The sequence below is a fragment of the Zea mays genome, chromosome 4, assembly GCF_902167145.1.
Source record: "Zea mays cultivar B73 chromosome 4, Zm-B73-REFERENCE-NAM-5.0, whole genome shotgun sequence".
Taxonomy (NCBI): domain Eukaryota; kingdom Viridiplantae; phylum Streptophyta; class Magnoliopsida; order Poales; family Poaceae; genus Zea; species Zea mays.
This window is the reverse complement of record NC_050099.1, coordinates 5,696,548-5,715,788: the sequence shown is the minus strand read 5'-3', so window position 1 is coordinate 5,715,788 and position 19,241 is coordinate 5,696,548. Positions and strand designations below refer to the sequence as shown.

Here is a 19,241-nt window from a genome sequence, read left to right as displayed (position 1 = left end):
ACCAGTATAATGGGGTAAAAGTTACGATGGCACTAAGATGGGTTTGGTGACATCAACAGTAAATTCAGACCTTCGAAGGGAAGACCATGTGCCAGCCAGAGCAATCCTATCAGCAGAACATTATTATTGGATTAGTAATGATCGTAGATGTCAGGAAGCTGAAGGCAAAGACCAAGAACACGTCCCAACTTTATTCTGCTCAAACGTACAGTACAATCTTGTTTATTAAAACCTCAACGGGTTTGAAGCTCTCCCCGCGTTCCACGGAAGCTCCACCGTCGCGCGTGACGACGCGTGGCCGCGCGGTCGGACCCGAGTTTTTCATTCGATTGAGTGAACCGTTCGGGTCAACGTCCATCGATCGTCCCTTCCTCTCCAGTGGAATGTGTAACCACCCGCCCACTGCACCTCGCCCGCTCGCCGCCTCCAACGTAGGCTCCGTCCCATGGATACCCTCCACCTCACGGTTTTCACGTCCGCGGCCGCCGTCGGGTGGTGGTCGCGAGTCGCGACGAGCCAGATCTCCCGCCTCCAGTGCAACTTCCCTCCCATGGATCGCCGCCGCCTCATGGTGTTCGTGCCCACGCTTGTCGCCTGTGGCGCGGAGGCGTCGATCCGCACCTACGACCAGGAGCGAACAACACCTTCCTCCTCTCCGGCAGTGAGACCATCATCGCTGATGTGGGACTTGGCAGAGTCCGCCGCCCCCACCCTTCTTTGTCAGGTGCGGTGCGTAGATCCTCACGTACGATCGTGAGCTCTTTTTAATCAGCATGACAAATAATTGAAAAGCAAGATGATGTCTATTAATCATCCTGCGTGACCTTGTGTTCGATGGCTGCAACATTTGTACACCAGTATTGCTATCGATCGTACTGATCAAACTATGTTGTTATCAGCAGGTGATGGAGCTAGACATGCAAGCATCTAGCAACTATGCTTTGCTTGGTCTGAATTGGATTATGGTTTTGCATTGGTGGCTAGCTCGGTCAGTCAAACCAACAAATGCAGAAGCCTCTTTATGACAACCTGAAGATTTCAGGCCATGTGCATATCATGTACTGTTGGGGGAAACAGTCCAAACGGTTGAGATGGGATTTCAGACTTGCAAGCAAGTGGTACCTGGCTTCCTTCTTTTTTCACCAGAAAAAATGTTCCTTCCTGTTTAACAAAAAAGATAGAAAATGAAAAAAAAGGCTCAAACAGGAACAACCAAGCACACAAACTGAAGATTTATACCATTTACTGCCACCAAGGACTTATTATCTCACCGTTTCAACGAGTTTGGTGTAGTGTTGAAGGTACTCATTGTCACTAATGCCGCAAGGGACCAGCCAACAGGTTCATTTTAATTTTAAAATTTTAGTGCTTATTATAGCTGAGCTAAGATTTGTATCATGCTATTCATTTTACCCCTTTTTGGAATATAACTTGTTTATTGAGACATTCATAAGGCTTCAATGACACATCTGTATATCTGCAGGTTATAGGTGCTTAACATTAGATAATTGCTTAATGGCCAAAAATGTGAATACAATAATTCAGGGCATTTTATACCATTCTACACTAAGCTTGTGAGTGTTTCGAACTTTCAATGAGCATTATATTTATAATAATTGGTCATATTACATAAGCCCCTCCATTTGGTTGCTCTTTGCTGATGTAATCTGTGCATGCCAAGTTTGAATTCTTGAATTGATGTTTTTTAGTTGAATTATGGTCGAATGTCACTGCACTTGATGCAGCAAAAACATAGGGTCCTGTGTACATGTTTTATATGTATATATGGGTTTTGGAGAAGTTCCGTCTCGCTGTCATTATCCCCCCCCACAAAAAAAAACTAAAATGTCGAGCTGGGTTCTGCAAAACACGTATGTTTATCCTGATATGTTCATGCCCTCACCTGAAATAAATTCTTATCTTACATGCTATTTGTATGGAGCCTAACATCTCTGTCTCCATGACCACAGATGGGAGATGGAGTAGTTGCTGGGCTGTTGATTGGGGACTGCAGTGACCGGCTGACCGCCTCCGTGTCCATGCCTCTAGAATTTGGGACTTCTATGATCTTAAAGATGAGACAAGGCTGCTGCATAGTGACTTGGTGTTGCTTGATATGATGAAGAGTACGTTGTGTAGCGTTTTTACTCATAATACAGTGATCAAGTAATTACATAGGGCACAATGTTTACACCATCTGTAGAATATAATGCAAAGGTTGCAATAGCTATGAATATAGTTAGACGGGCTATAGCTATCACATAAATAGGACTAGCAAATCTCAGACAAGTTGTTTCGAAACATTATCTTCCATAGGGCGCCCGTAAGGGCGCGGTCTGTTCTAGTAGCATGAATGAGCGAGTGCCAGAGCAAGAACCAAGAGAGGGGAGGAGCTGTACTGCTGTGGACGACGCATACGACATACCTCGATGCCTGGATCCATGAATCGCGTCAGGTCGATAAGGGGTCCGACCGTTGGAGGAGGCAATGCGCGTAGACTCACCTTGAATCGAGGTAGCTTGCCGGAAACGCGCTAGAGGAGCCGATAAGGTGTTGAGCGCAGAAAGTGGCCGCGCGGACGGTCCGCGGTGGTGGCGCGGACGTCCCGCGCGTGCGCGCAATCAGTTAGGATTCCGAGTTTCTTGTGGAATTTGTTAGCTAAATCTACGGGATTAAATCAGAAAATGACTTGTAACGAGTCCAGACCTCCCCCTTTATACAGATGAAGGGCTACGGCCGATTGAAGCCCCCATAATCGAATGTACGTAGAGGAGGAGTTGCTCCTATGCCGGGTCGCGGACCGCCTGGCCCTTTGTCGCGGTCTGTCTGTGCCTCTGCAGAGAGCACCACCAGGCAGTCATCTCCATTGTTTGGCGCCCAGATCGGCGCCAACATACTTTTTGGTGACTCCGCTGGAGAAAGGTGTCTAGATCTACTAAAAGCAGGCCCTCAAATGACCGGTTCTAAAGATCACACCGATATCTCCCTAGACAATATCCTAAAGCAAATTGTTGAAAGTTTGACGGTCGATGAGTAACAGCAATACGAGGACTACATGCGTCAAGCGAAGGAGAAATTCTTGTAACAATACACGGTGAATCGCCACCAGAACGTTGTCAAACATGGAGAGATCGACGTCACATCTCTTCTATCTTTGTTTCAAGTCCCCAACGTAAGTAAACCCGATGACATCCAATCTATTAAACAGTATGTAGATCATCAGCAGAATCAAATGAAACAATAGATTGGAGTATTAGAAGAATCAATTAGAAAATTAACACGTTCATTGGAGAAGTCTGTTGCTCCTAGTTTCTCATCATATGAAACTAGTAATAGAATATCTATGTCTAATACATCGGCAATAAATGTGGATCCGCAACCCCATCCATTATATGGTATGCCATATCCAGGGTAAATATCACCAACGCCATCCCTTCTTGGTAGATCGGTGCCCCTGGACACGGTCGGATCATTCGAGCTTTTGCCCGGACCGTCCGGCCCTTATGCGGACCATTCGGCTTTCCCTATCGGAGAGTCCGGGCTGCTCCAGGACCACCATGTGGCACCCCGATAATAGCAAACACAACTGGGCAGTTCGGGTTTACCACCGGACAGACCGGATATGCATACGCAAAACCTACTGTTACACACTATGCACCAAATTATTACACACCACAACAACAGTACGTTCTGCCCCCTACATATTTAAACCACAACGCACCATATGATCATAGGCCGATCAACATTATCGATCGGACACGGTAAGAAGGTTGGCGCAGCAATGCCCGACCAAATGAGCCTCACAGCCCAAGGTCTCATGGTCTGCCACCGGACGTAATGGAGAAAATTAGGGAAGAGATAGCTGAATTATTTCGAGATAGGCTCGGAGTTAGTGTAGCCCGAGTGGGGCAATCATATCGAAAGTCATATGATCACCGGTTTGACACTATCCCATATCCACAAGGGGCAAGGATACCGGAGTTTTCTAAGTTTTCTGGTGAAAATGGTAGAAGCACACATGAACATATAGGCCCGTTCCTAGCACACCTAGGGAATTGTCCGATGGGGAAGCTTTCGTGTTCGTTTATTTTCTTTATCCCTTATTGGTATCCCTTTTGCATGGTACATCGCCCTACCTCCTAATTCCATTAATTCCTAGAATGATTTAGAGAGTAAATTCCATGAACATTTTTTCCTAGGGAATATGAATTAGGGTTAGCTGATATAGCTTCTGTCCGACGGGGACACGAATAATCGGTTAATGATTATATCCGGAGGTTCTGGGACACTAGAAACCGATGTTTTCGGATCCATGTCGCAGACAAAGAGCTAGCAGGGTTGGCTTTTAATGGGTTGATACCTACTTAAGAGACAAATTAGATGACGCTTAGGTCTTTTCAATAGCTCAACTACATCAACGGGCTTTAGCCTGTGAAAACCGATTTAAAGAGACAACAAAATTGGTCGCACATACTATTAATCTAGTAGAGCGTGATAGTTCAGATGATGAATCCATAGATGTATATACCGCTGAGTTTGTTTGGCAAACATAGTACAAATCTTCTGCATGTTCTTCCTTACAGTCGGTTCAAAAGAATCGGTAAGGAGCGATTAAATTTACCTTTAATGTTGCCAAATGCGATAGAATATTTGATGAGCTACTAAAAATGGCAACATTAAATTAACTCACACTATTCCTCCTATGGACGAATTAAAGAGATGTGCTTGTTGTAAGTGGCATAATTCTTTTTCCCATGCCACCAATGATTGTAATGTTTTGTCATCGACAGATACAATCGGCCATAAATGAGGGTCGGTTGGCTTTTCAGAAGATACAAGTGGACACACAACCATTTCCTATCAATACAATAGAACCCACATGCAAAAAGGTCTTGGTTCGGCCTAAAGTGGCCGATAAAGGCAAAGGCAAAAACATCGTCACTGGCGATCCTCGCACGTCAAATATATCACAAGAAGACATTGCTCGGAAGGCTCCGAATAAGAAGACTAAATAAGTCCGGAGGCGCTAGGGGGCAGACTCAATTAAGGAACCAAGCACGGCAACATGAGCCGAGCATCACGGACGGTCTGTCACCTACGTGCGGACGGTTCGGTGCTCAGACAGACGGTCGGGCTGACTCAGCCGGATAGTCCGTCCATGGCCAGAGGCGTCAGCCTCCACACAAAGCAAGGAAAGAAACGCAAGGGCAAAGCACACATGGTCGGTTGGTCAAAGTCGGCCCAACTTTTTATCAGTTGCTCTCCAAATATGCTAGAACGAAGGTCGTTCTATGTGATCGCCAACAAAGAAACCAGGTCACCCGCTGAAACAAAACGACCCAAAAAGCGACGCAACAAGCATCGCTTATTCATCCTATGATGCCAGGATGCTTTCCACCCGTCTATTCATCATCGATATATTGTTCTATTCAAATATGGAATGGTACGACGATGAACCCATGGTATATGCAAAGTCCCTTCGTCTATTCGGGCTAGGGGCACCTCCGTTCTATTCCTTTTGATCCATTGATCAAATGGTCATGGCTGAGAAAGATGCAATCTGAAACGACCTTTATGCATTAGAGCTCTACTGAATGATCACCATATTGGATTGAAAAGTCGATGACTTGCATTAGACTTGGTTCATATGCTTTTGGTTCGTCAACCTCCACCAAAAGGCAGGGGCATATGTTGAGCGCATGAAGTGATCGTGCGGACGGTTCAGTCCTAAGGCTGGATAGTCCGCGCATGCGCATAACCTGTTAGGGTTCCGAGTTTCTTGCGGCATTTGTTAGCTAAATCCACGGGAATAACTCGGGAAACGACTTGTAACGGGTCTAGACCTTCCCCTTTATATAGATGAAGGGCTACGACCGATTAAAGCACCCACAATCGATCAAATCAAGTCTACTTATCATTTTTACCATATGCATAGGGAGTAGTTCTAGTTTATCCCTAGTTTAGCCTCCCTCTACCTCAAATTACTTCAATATCAAACAAAAAAGAAAAGTTAATTCATGCACAAGTATGGCTTATCCTCTTCTTCGATATAAGTGTCCTTCAGTGCACCCTGTTTCTCAGAAACAGAGGCTTTCTGCTCTGCCTGTGGAGTATTCTCCAATGCACCATGCCTCTCAGGAAGAGGGGCTTTCTCATTACGCTTCAAGCCTTCCTCAGTTTTTCTGGTCATCCAATCAACACAAGTTGTTATTTCTACCTTTACATATGCGCACATAAATCGCTTATACAATAAAAGCTAACTGCCGAGCACCAGCTCGTCGGCCTCCACCAACCCAACGATTCTAAACATATCCTTGGCTCCCTGTGTCGCGCCCATAACCTCCACGGAAGGGAGGACCACAACTCCAAAATTTGTTACCTGAAACATTTGGAGCATAAGCATTCCGTACATGAAAAGACTTTTTGTGCCACAAATGGGAAATGGGGTGCCGATGAGAACATGGACGGTGGGGAGGGTCGTGCCGCCACGTTCCTGGAGGAGAGGGTCATGCGGCATGAGACATCCTGGACGGCGACGGTGGCCTGAGGAAAGGCGGTCGCTCCTGTGCCACGGTGGAGAAAGCTGGTGCTAATGGGGGCGACGCTGGAAAGGAGACAGTGCCCTGCCGCGCCCACGTTGTGCTAGGTGGCAGCAGCGACATCCTGTGTGGCACCGAGGAGAAGAGACCCACGCCCGACGATGACTGGGTTGAAGGAGACAGTGCCGGCGAGGGGGACGGGGCCACGACCGTGCCATGCAGGGTGGTGGTGGCCTCTTGGGCACGGACGAGGGGCATTCGAGACGGATAGAGGCATCCTTACCGGCGGTGGTGAGCTGGCACTCAAGGGCAGCGACAGCCGCATACTCCTGCTCCCAGGCAAGGGAGGCAGCCTGAGCGCGCTATCGGGCGGCCACCAAGACAGCATGGGTGGTGGCTGGGAGGAGAAGCGGCTGGGAGCACTAGAGGGCAGGCTGGGTAGCAGCTGGGTGCAGGGGAGAGCGGGCTGGACAGTGGCTGGGAGGAGAGACGAGGGCGGCGGCTGGAGGAGGGCTGACCTGGGCGGCGGCTGGGAGGATGGCTGACCTGGGCGGCGTCGACTGTAAATACAAAGATGGAATTTTGAACTCTATGTGTTTAAACCATATTAAAAACAGATGATGATCATTAGTTAGCATCTCTAGAATACTACATGTTTGAGTCATTTATATGTCTTATAAGCCTTTTCAATTCTTTCTAAACCAACATGTAGCTTATGTTTCGATCTATATGCTTACTAAATATATTTGATATCTTTTTCAGTGGCAAGAAAAGTATGAAGATATTCAACTAAGTCCATTCAATCTTTTCAAGGAGGTGCACTGCAGCAAGAAGAATTTGTTAGGGATATGTTTTACTTTCTTTTGGATTTAAGTTATAATATATTTAGACATGTTTTATGTTTAACACTTGTGATAGATGCTTTATGCTTCAATTATACGTGAATGCTAGAAAAAGTTGTGTACACATGTTGTTTAATGAAATTGTATAGACCGGTTGGATTGAATTCAATAATATGTTGTTTTTTATTAATTGATGATGAAATAAAAATGTCATAAATAGTTATCATGGCATCTGATTCTATAACGATAATATACATCACAAACGATTTGTCATGCCATCCACTGTATTAGTTGCCATGTCATCATGCTTTATGACAAAAATATTCTTCATAATTTGTTTGGTACGTCAGCTGCCATCTCATCGGACTCGTGACAAAATTAATTGTCACAATTTTTGCCACGTCAGCTGCCATGTCAATCTATTTGTGATGAACATAGTCGTCATAAAATTATCACGTGTCAATGGTCCAATGCTACGCTTTGTGACGTTTGTGGGTCTCATTTATAACAATTTAGAGCGTCATAGATTATGTGCCGAATGCATTTTTAGTCACTACATTTTTGACACTTTTTCGCCTTTTGTCGTAAAAGTTACTTTAACACGCACCTTCTGTGACGAGTCTTTTCGTCACAGAGTCGTCACAAAAAAAAACAGTGTCAAAAAACTTCTATCTGTGATATAATCAAAATGTTATAGAAGGTCACATGTGTTGTAGTGAATGTTTATCGTCATGAGGGTTGAAGGGAGATTCCCCTTAAAACGCCTTGTTAGATGGGCCCTCTTCAAGTCAGTATGGGGCCATCGTGCTCCATAAGCTACCTGGCTGGCTAAGGCTACTAGAGATCTTTGTTCCGAAGGCCACCATGCTCATCGAGTCATTCCTTTCCTATATATTAAAGCGCGACGTAAAGGCAACTCTTCGTGCATCCACGTCATCGAAATATTAATAGTCGTAGGATCTTCATCGGACCGAGCGGCCTGTCCTTTCGCAGCTCGAAGAGTCTCAACGTTTCCAGTCGACCGGTTCCTCTACCTCCCAAGGATACGTGGCCGCCAGACCGCCTCTCTCCCATAGCTTTGTCGCCTACTCTCCCCATTCCTCGCCGCCTCGCTTCACCCCACATATGGCCGTCACTGCTCGCATCGCCCTGCGGCCCCCACCTCTCTCTCCCTTTCTCCTTGCAACGTCGCCCCCGTTTGTCCACCAAGTCACCACGCGCCTGGGAGATGGATCGAGGGGCATCATTTCGGTTAAGACACGCTCAACGAAAACTCCAAGATAGCACGGGAGATGGAAGCCCCGCCATCGGCCAGGAATCGTTGCATCACGTCATTTGATTCATCTCCCTTCCATTCCTTTGCTTCCGTGGTGGATGAGAAGAAAGCGATGAAGGGCGCACCGGTAAGGAGAGCTTAGAGGAGGCACACCATCCTTCGTCTTGCACACGGAGTCCTCAAGTCTTCTCCTCATCCTTGCTGGAATTCTGAGTGCCATACACCACCTCTGTTGGTGCGCACCGGTCGTTAGGCATGTTGCCCTTATGCCTCGCTCGAAGTGCTTCCAAGGGCTGCCTGTCTGTGTGGTCTGGTTTGGTGATGCTAATACCCCTTTTGTCACCTCCCAACCTGTTAGACGAAGGGAGAAAATTTCATTCCCAAGCTGCTGAATGGGGAATAAGTGGTTTCATCTCAGGAGAAAAAACGAGCGCTGCTGGAGTATTACGATGGCTTCCTGGGCACATGGTAAGCCTTTCATCATGAACAATTTTTTTACTACCAAAGTAATCTAATATTCTATTTGGTTTGTTGTGCATGTAGGTCTTATTCTACGTGCTACCTGCTATGGGATTTGACAATAAAACACACATTTACCTTGCTTCTGGTGAACTCTTTGGTGGGAAACATTTCATGAAACCATACAAGGCTATGTTTCCACGTTTAGAGAACCATATCATAGTCGGACCTGAAAATCTGGAAGAGAATACCTAAGGGCTAGCAGGATCAACAGTTGATTACATGGTTTCTGTCATTTTGTACTGAACTGAATTTCAGCATTTATGTTATATTATAAAGTTCAAATTAGAAGGTAAAAACATAATTGTCTTGTGCTAAGCCATTGATGTGTGTTGTACCTTTTTAAAAATATAACAGAAATGCTGAAAATATAAAAGCGAAAAATTTTCTGTTAAGCAATAGTAGTGACAGAATTATTTCAGATAATTTTGTCACTTCTGTTATTATCACACATATTTTTTATAAATATAAAATACTTATAATTTCAGCATTTTTGTTACATTTTAGTAAAATTGTGGTCTCAATTTACCGCACTGTTGTTTTCTTCAGCTTATATATAATTGAATGTTGAGATGCACTTGCTCATCTCTGACAACTTATGCATTCTGTAAGCTCTTCATCCTTCCTCTAGAAGAATTTCTCATTGACGATTTCACCTGCCACCTGAAACGGAAGCTGCCACCTCCGGTAATCAGGCTTCACTACATGCACGTTTTAACTTATGGTCTTAGAATGTCTTTAATTATCATTGGTTCATTACTCACAGTACTACTGAAATATTACTCAGAAACATGTTTTAACTTATGGTCTTAGAATGACTTGAATTATCATTGGTTCATTACTCATGGTACTATTGAAATATTACTCAGAAAATTCAATAGTATTTTGAAATGTGTTCCTTTATTTTCATCGTCCTGTCCAATATACCGTGCCATACCTGATACTTTGCACTAAAATAAACCAATGTATATCATGTATACGAAGTTCCTTTTTGTCTCATTGAACCATAATTACAATGTTTCAACCATAATCTAGAAAAAATGTTTTCTTTTTTTGTCTCATTGAACCATAATCACAATGTTTCAGCCATAATCTAGAAAAAAGGTTTTCCTGGGTTAGAAGACCACGAAATGAACTTTTACTTAATATAAAGTCATGGTTGAATTAAGCAATTCTGGAGTTGTATCATATATAGCAACCAGATTTGTCTGCTGCAGAACAAACTACTATTCTATCTTTTGTATATACATATATAACCTACAATATATATAAATAGTTTGCTAAATTATCATTTATATTATGAAACGTACATATACAACCTCAAACCAACATAATATTGTTATGACTTATATTACTATTCTTTCTCACGCGCGCAAAACGCGCGCCATTTACTAGTTCACCAAGAATGAGATGTCATCTAAAGGGGTACAGTGTTGAATGGTTTCTTAGCGTTCCCAAGGACGATGGTCTTGGACACTGCCCTAGCTAGCTAGGTCTCTTGCGGAGGCGTCTGCCAACAACTAATGTCTCCAAGGACGTCCCTTCAATAAACATGAAGTTCTTAGCTGACGCTGCACGATTGAGTACACAAATAGAAAATGTGTTAAAAGCCGACATGCTTTTCTATACCAGTGCATGGATCAACTGAAGTAATGCAAGTATACATTCTTATGTGACCACGATTATATTGTGTTATCCTTACTATGACGCGTGAGTAATCATCGTTCGACCAGTTTTAATAAGACTAATTAGTAGCAACAACCCATTTAATTTTGTCTATACAAAAACTATTTATTTATTTTTTACACTTGTGACCACGTACACCTCTTATGTCTCCGTCTTGCATAGACTGCTCCAGTTGGAGCATCGTCAGCCGGAAATCAGGTATTCATGTTTGTGTCAGAAGATGGAGGAGCTCGGTTTGTCTCTTGTGACTTCCCTTGGTCCTTGGCCACCCAACACGGTTGAACTCTGATGGCTCAGAAGTCATCTGCACCGTAAACACTCAAGATGTTAGTACGTGTCGACAGTATGACGACTGTTCTTGTAATAATCTCATCTTCTCGCCATCGCAATGACCCCTACCTGCAGCGTACTAATGAAACTAGGATAGAACATCATTCCTAGCTTCATCCGTCGCGCATATTTCTCTGGTGCGTCTCATTCCCATAATGACCAGACTTATTAGTCTACCAGAATTTTTATAAACATGGTATTTGTGTAGTCTAGATCGCATTGTACATACTCGATATTTTTTTTGTAGATAGAATGGTCGATGCATAGGCCAGGAGATGAGGCTCTGATACTATATATATACATGCAAAGGGCTAGGATATAGTGTGACGATAAGAGGAAGGGCTCTGCATACAAATAAATGAACACTTTGAATTTTAGGTGTGTTTATGTTCTGTAAATTTTTAGGTGATGCAGTAAGAGGACGAAAGCTCTGCATACAAATAAATAAACACTTTGAATCTCCGTCTACTACTGCATTTTCGGTGTTCCTCATCGTAACCATACGGATGGCAGGTACACACATAGCAAGTACAATAATGGCACCATGCATGTGGATGACAACCATTGAGATGCTACACTCTGTAGGGCGATCAGAATTAAAGGTCGTGTGCGACTAGCGTGCACAGCTAGGCCACCGGTCAGTGAGGTGGAAGGTGATGGCTCTCAGCTCATCACAGCTACAATCCTAAATATTTGAGCATTTGATAACATTTTTTCATAATGGAATATTATATTAAAGGGAAATTTGGATCCATACCATTAAAAGATCACCACTTTGGATCCATACCATTACTATCTCACTTACATGTGGGTCCACATGAGTCAATGACATGTGGGGTCCATGGTATATATCTAAAGTTTGGATCTTTTAATGGTATAGATCCAATTGTTCCTATATTAAAATACCAAGTCATTACATCAATAGGATACAAAGCCTTGGTACAAACCTTCGGCCTCTGCCTAATGCACATAGCTAGCTACATAAAAGAAAAAATAGAAACGAAAATTACACATAGCTAGTGGCAATCAATCCAAAGGCTAGATCGTCACCCGTGCATCCGGAAGAAAAACGCCATGGCCACCCTTGCCAAGATTCGCGACCTCGATGCAACTAGAGGCCAAACCTCCTCCCTCTGTAGAATAGCCCAACGCGAAAGCCATTGTGTCGCCGAAAGGATAATCTGCAAGGGACAATAAACAATTTTTTTCTTTAAACACTAGCTTGTTTCTACAGATCGAAAGAGCCCAGCACAAGCCTACCGCAAGTAGAAATACAGATTTCAGTATTTTATTGAGGCTCTGAAGCCATCCTCCAAACATATGTTCCACATTATGCGGTGGATTGAGGTCAATTGCCATCTGTATAATGCTCCATACTGATCAAGCTAAACGACACTCAAAGAATAAATGATTGATGGTCTCTTCTTTATGGTAGGAAGCACAAGTTAAGTTTCTATGCCAGTTTCGTTTAGCCAAATTGTCTTTTGTGAGTATTACCCCCCTTTCGTAGATACCATAGAAAGTTTTTAATTTTCAAGGGGACCTTTAGCTTCCACAGATCTCTATTTACGTTTGGGGTATGACTAAGCTTTAAGGACCTTTAGCAGATTAGTCTATACTGTTGAATGACATTTGCCTCATGAACTTTAGGAATGAGAGTAATGATTCCAAAGTTAAGGGTGAACAGGGGAAGGTCCCCTTTGTGTAAATCCCGAAACATTTGCATGAGGTCCCCCCTTAACAGTTTCCTAGAACTGCTGATAAAACTCAACATGAAAACCATCCAGACTTGGAGCTTTGTTGGGCTTCATCGAAAAAAATAGCATCTTTAGTCTCATTTTCGAAGAACTCAATTGTGAGTAGCCCGTTTTCCTGGCTGGAAACCCGAGGTAGGTCAAGAGTTATAGATTCATCTAAAAAGTGAAGAATTTTTCTTCTAGTTCACCAAATAAACCCCTATAAAAGTATGTGATTTTTTTTCTAAGATTAACCTGTCCTTCTACTTTGTTGCTGCCGACTTCAAGTGAGAAAATTCGTTTTTTTCTGTGTTTCCCATTGGCAATCATATGGAAATATATAGTGTTATTATGTCCTAGTAGGACATCCTTTTCCTTTGCCCGTTGGTACTACTTAATTTCTTCCTCTCTCAATAGCTTGATCAGGTTATAAGAAGGGCCTTCGACAGAGCGAGCCTCTATCGCCTTACCTATTCCTCCTAGTAGCTGATATGCTCCAAGCTCTGATCAAATCGAACAGGATCATCCATCACCGGCCTATTGTTACAGGCTCCCCTGGCTATCCTGCAATACGCAGATGACACATTGATCCTGCTCAAAGGCTCTGTGGATGCTGCACTCGCGCTCAAAGCCACCCTGGACAAATTCTTCATCTGGGACACAGCTATGCCCCGCCCCGTGTAAAATCCTTCGTCTGGCTGGCTGGCTTCACGGGGGACAAACTTTAGAACCGTGTCAACCTACGCGAGAACATAATTGTCTCACCATACTGCTATTACCTATATTTATCTCATTCATTAATGGCCTGTAGCTTCTCACCATACATACGCCCTTCTTCACACGCTGCTTCTGAATCTCCATTTAGGAAAAGACAGAGTCATGTGTTTCTCCGATGTCAATGAAGGAGGAACAATTATCATTTTGGGAATTGGAGGCATCAAGGAAACTATCTTTGTATTTGTTCGCAATGTCTTGGTTGAACATTATGGACTGCACTGGTGCCTTACTCAGTCTCCATCACTTGGATGCTGGATTTCGGTATGACTGTTTGGTAATTTTCTATTTGTTTCAATAGTCCAGTCTCGAAATCCACACAATATCAGTACCTCAGTACTCGTCAAATGCTGCTCTAGCTTGTGAAAGCAGGAAAGTCAGCTCCATGGCTCAGGTCACTAAGGGATGATGGCACTCACACAAGCTATGATTGGTGACCAATTTATTCACGTGCAATATAATATTTAATAATCACTCTTGTTTTCGTGTTGATTATAAGGAAAATAATGTCAAGTTGTACTACCAGTTCATTGATTTTCTTTTTCAATTATTTTTCTCGACTTGACACTATTCTTTTATGTGGATGCGAACCATTGAGATGCTACACTGTGTAGGGTAATCAAAAGGTCATGTGCGACTAGCATGCATAGCTAGGCCATTTGACCATTTGATAACATGGAATATATGAAATCCAGCGTTGCTAATTCTTGTACTCCTCCTTCTGATGCGATTTACTCTTTTTCCCTTATTTTTCCCGCACATCTATATCTATTATTTCTTGTGTTCATGTGTTATATACAACATAATAGGTTGAAGAGAATCCGGCAGGAAATCTGTGAGTCAATGTATTAATATTAGAAGGTAAAATATAGAAAACAACACAACTACAAAACTCACATAAACACGTGAAAAAGGCAACTGTACGACAATAACCACAACACCTCAGCTTTTTTTCGTTAAGTAGCGGGAGTATTATTTCTGTGTAAAAGATATTGTATGATATACAATGGATATTCTTTATTATCAGTATATTTCCAAGATAAAGAGCTACTCATTTTGTTTACATATCAGTAAGCTGAGAGGGACAAGTTGGCAGGTTTTTTCATTATCTTTTTTTTTTGTTTTTTCTCTAGCGCTATTTGGTGGTATCTTGCGCCTCATGTGGATCATGCACTCTTTAGCAGGGAAGTTGCTTTTACACACCCATCGGTGATATGATGGCTCTAACTCAGTGCTATATATATCCATGCCACCACATGCTTTGTCAATGCAAGATGGTGACAAGAACATTTGTGTTTGGATCCATCGCCAACGCTATGTTCTGAGGCCACGTACAATGCTATGCTCTAAGGCTAAGGTGATTGGATCATTATTGGTCTAGTGCATCCACGTGTGGTATCCTCCCGTCGAGAACGTATTTTTATACATCTCTTCCATGATGCATCTCATTTCTATATACAATGATGCTCCTGTGTATAGTTGAGCAGAACAATATCAGCCCCAATGTATTGATCAAACTGTAGTGTGTAGGATCCATGTGGGGAAGGTAGGGACTCCAATATATATGGCCAATGCTGACGATGAAAATTATGTCCATCTATGCGTCTCCACTATATCTAGATGTGGTGCAGCCGTACGTCTGCACTATACATGACCTTATAGTCCTATATATATTTTTTCCACTAGCATGCCACTTACGTGAGAATATGTCCATAATTATTTTTGAAACATGGAATATTGAAAATAAGAAATCAAAAGCAAAAACGACTGAAATGGCTAATGGTGTCGTGTCACTCAACCAAAGATCAATGCATGCATATAACATGTGCTATTGGCATCAGACATAAATGTCATACTCTTGATTGTACATGTGTAGTGATTTCAATGAGAAAAATATTCTCCAAATAATGTGCTGATTTAAATTTCTCAAAAACTCAATGTTTCCAAATAATGGTAAAACTACAGTTGTGCAACACCCATTGAAGTTAGAAGCTCAGCTTGTTCCTCAGTAGCAGCAACAAGGTGTATGTGCACTAGTTCTGTTAACATTTAGGCTGCATAGAAATTTTGTTTATCTCTTCAGTCAATTTCACTTGCCAAAACTGTGTTGGTTTTAGGACTTTTTTTCACACATGTGTATTGATAGGAGTAGAGTAGTCCAACAGGAACTATAGTCACGGTTTTCCCGAGAGTTCAGAGTATTTTTGGTTCAGCATGGTTCGTTCATGGCAGGAGCTTAGGGAGGATATAATTTGTGAGTCACAATTTCATGCAATAATGAATCAATCTTGCAAGAAATTATTGCTATTATTTTGACCAATAGTTCGTTAAAAAATCATTTGAATCTGTGTTAGACTGCTGCTATAAAAAATTAGGGTTGATATATGGTTAAGTAAAAACCTGACGAATGTTGCTATCACTTTGGTAGTTTTTAAACATCAATTTAATGCTCAGTAGTCTCTACTTCTATGTATAGACTTTGTTGGGAATGCAATGTATATCCGGGTCACATATTTGCAATAGATCTTACCAGTTGATGCCTTTATTTACAATTGTCATTCATTGAGATCTCTCGGTTATGAGAAATCACGATAATATTTGTGATGAACTAAAGCCTAGTAGTTACTATTTTGCAGTATCACATTTTATGCATTAATTGACCATTCTATGTGGCACTGCGGTTACAGCCATAAGACACATGATTTTTCATTTATGGTAAATTTACTTTAGAGGCTAGCATGTGCATTTTGCGAATTGATCGGCACTTTGCATTGCACAATTTTAGGTCTATTTCATTTTGCTATCAATCCATGTGGATTGGGTCGGATTGAGTGTGTTTAAATCCTAAACAAGTCAAAATCTTTTTATAAATGTTTCCAATCACATCCAATCCATATGGGATAGAAATAACCGAATAAGTTCTTAGTAGGTGTTTCCAACTGTTCATGCATAAGAGGTTGCACCTAATGAGGTTGTGAGGCTGACAAGAAAGAGAAGTGGATGTGCAATGTGATGAAACCCATGGATATGCGCAACACCTAGGAAGACTATGCATATTGTGCAACTGAGCTGCTGGACGCATAAATAGCATGATTTTGTTGCGCATTTAATACATCTGTGACCATATGCTTGAGCTGCTCAACATTTTAATCGCGTAGAATCATAACTATGGGGTGTTTGGTTTCCAGGGACTAAAAATTAGTCTCTAGAAACCAAACAGTCCCTATATATTCATAGCTTGTATGGTAGTCATGCCACCTAGAGTAAGAATCCCAATTTGATACAATACAACGTGTCCATAATTAAATTTGTTCCTTCAATGACACAATGAAATAAAATATGCCAATCAACTGCGAAACATGGACTTTAATCGTGTGGAACAGTAACTATATATATGTCCATAGCTCATATCGTAGTCATGACATCGCTCATGTTTACCTGTAAATTAAGTAGCTAGATTATGTTATCCGTTGTGTGGCATGTGCAATATGATACATGTGGCTCACTCAGTTGGGTTTAAGGAAGATGTGAAGTCGTGTAGTACATATGTTCATTCATTTTATTTTGAAGTCACTCTTTTCAATTTCTGACTCCACTTTTAAGGGTTGCATGTGTTAGCTGAGGTACGGTGCTGGTCGACGTTGTTGTAAATGTGATAAGAAATCACTCACCCACTGTTCGTCACTCACCTTATACATATGGCTCTCAAGCCTCCTAGGTAGCTCATGAAGACCCCTTGTCTCTCAGCTATGTATTCAAGCCTCCTAGTCCCAGGTAGCTACCGCTTCACAGTGGGAATGAGTGGTATCAGGAGAAGAGCATTTTACTGTAGAGGATAGTAAAGAATGTTTGTGGCACAACTCTGCCCAATTCTATCTCTTCACGTCTTTAAACCGATTTCAAGACTGATCTTTGTCACTGTATGGTGCTGCCACACCTAGACCTTGTTTAGTGGATACATATATGTCTGAACGATCTTAGTGGTGCTGGGAGATAAGGATAAGTCAGCAACCTTTATGTGTATTGTTGTAGCTTTAGATTGACTCTAATGTGCTTGCTAAGCGAATGTTTTAAGGGGAGACAAACTCGATATACAACGAGAATCATGTGCTATGCTAGAACTAAAGATCACATGTGTACTATTTATTCACCCAATGCAAACAAAGAAAATGGAAGCGTTGTGTCAGCGGGTTTAGTACACCATCTTTCGATCCATTGGCCTTCAAATATAATTGATATTTTGTTTGTTTCAACAAGTCTCATCTTAGTACTCCCTAAATAGGGATGAAAATGATTGATTTCTATATTTATCATGCTCCATTTTATATTATCCGACGAATAAAAAATGATACAAAAATGTGACTACAAATACAAAATTAGAACAAAACAATTTCTTTTGTATCCTGGTTGTTTTCGCATATCCCATATTAAGTTCATAATCCCATATATATATGGGACATCATGTTTTACAGTTGTGAAAGGGAAATGTGCCCTTGGGCCATTTCTATAAATGTTTTGGTGATTAGATGCCCAACACATATTGTTTTAGTTCATATGTGCTAAGTGATTGAGAAGTGCACATCAAGAATCAAGGTACGTTTCTAACCCTAGTAAATTGTTTTTGGATACTAACATATATCTCTAGGTGCTAGGAACACAGCCGAGAAAAGTGGAAATGAATTAGAACCAACACCGGACTGTCCGGTGGTGCACCGAACAGTGTCTGGTGCCCAGACTGGCCCGGCTACGAACTCGTCGCTCTCGGGAAAAAGCGCAGGCGCCGCGACTAAAAATCATCGAACTGTCTGGTGTGCACCGGACTGTCCGGTGAGCCAACGACGCCCGCGGCCAACGGTCGGCAGCGCGATCAACGGGCGACACGTGGCCGAGCCAACGGTCACTTGGTCGCACCGGACAGTGTCCGGTGCGCCAAGGGGACCAAGGACGCAATGGTCGGTTTCGCCAAAAAAAGGAAGGAGATCAGGCACCGGACAAGTACTTTTCATGTCTGGTGGTGCACCGAACTGTCCGGTGCGCCACCCGACAGAAGGCAAGAATTGCCTTCCAATTGGATCTCCAACGGCTCCTAGCTGCCTTGGGGCTATAAAAAGGATCTCTAGGCGCATGGAGCACTACACCAAGCATTCTCTGATCATTCTAAGACGCCTATACGTCGCCAAGCATTCGGATCATTGTGTTAGAGATTTGAGCACCACTTGAGTTGTGAACTCCCTGCGCCGTGTTTTGTGCTCACGTCTTGGCTTGTGTGCATGTGTTTGCTGCGAATTGAGTCTTGCGTGTGTTGCTTTCCCTCCCTTACTATTGTGCTTCTCTTGTGATCAAAGATTGTAAGGGCGAGAGGCTCCAATTTGTGGAGATTCCTCGCAAACAGGAAAAGATCGCAAAGGAAGGAAACTGTGGTACTCAAGGTTGATCATTGGATCACTTGAGAGGGATTGAGTGCAATCCTTAACTGAAATAGGTCACCACAATGTGGAGTAGGCTTTGGCCGAACCACGGGATAAAAATCACTGTGTCT

The 19,241-nt window shown here is 42.6% G+C and overlaps 1 pseudogene; it reads left to right on the top strand.

The window, feature by feature from the left end:
- The first annotated feature begins 8,506 nt into the window (after nt 1-8,506).
- Nucleotides 8,507-9,428, top strand: LOC103652756 (uncharacterized; annotated as a pseudogene).
- Nucleotides 9,429-19,241: the final 9,813 nt, after the last annotated feature.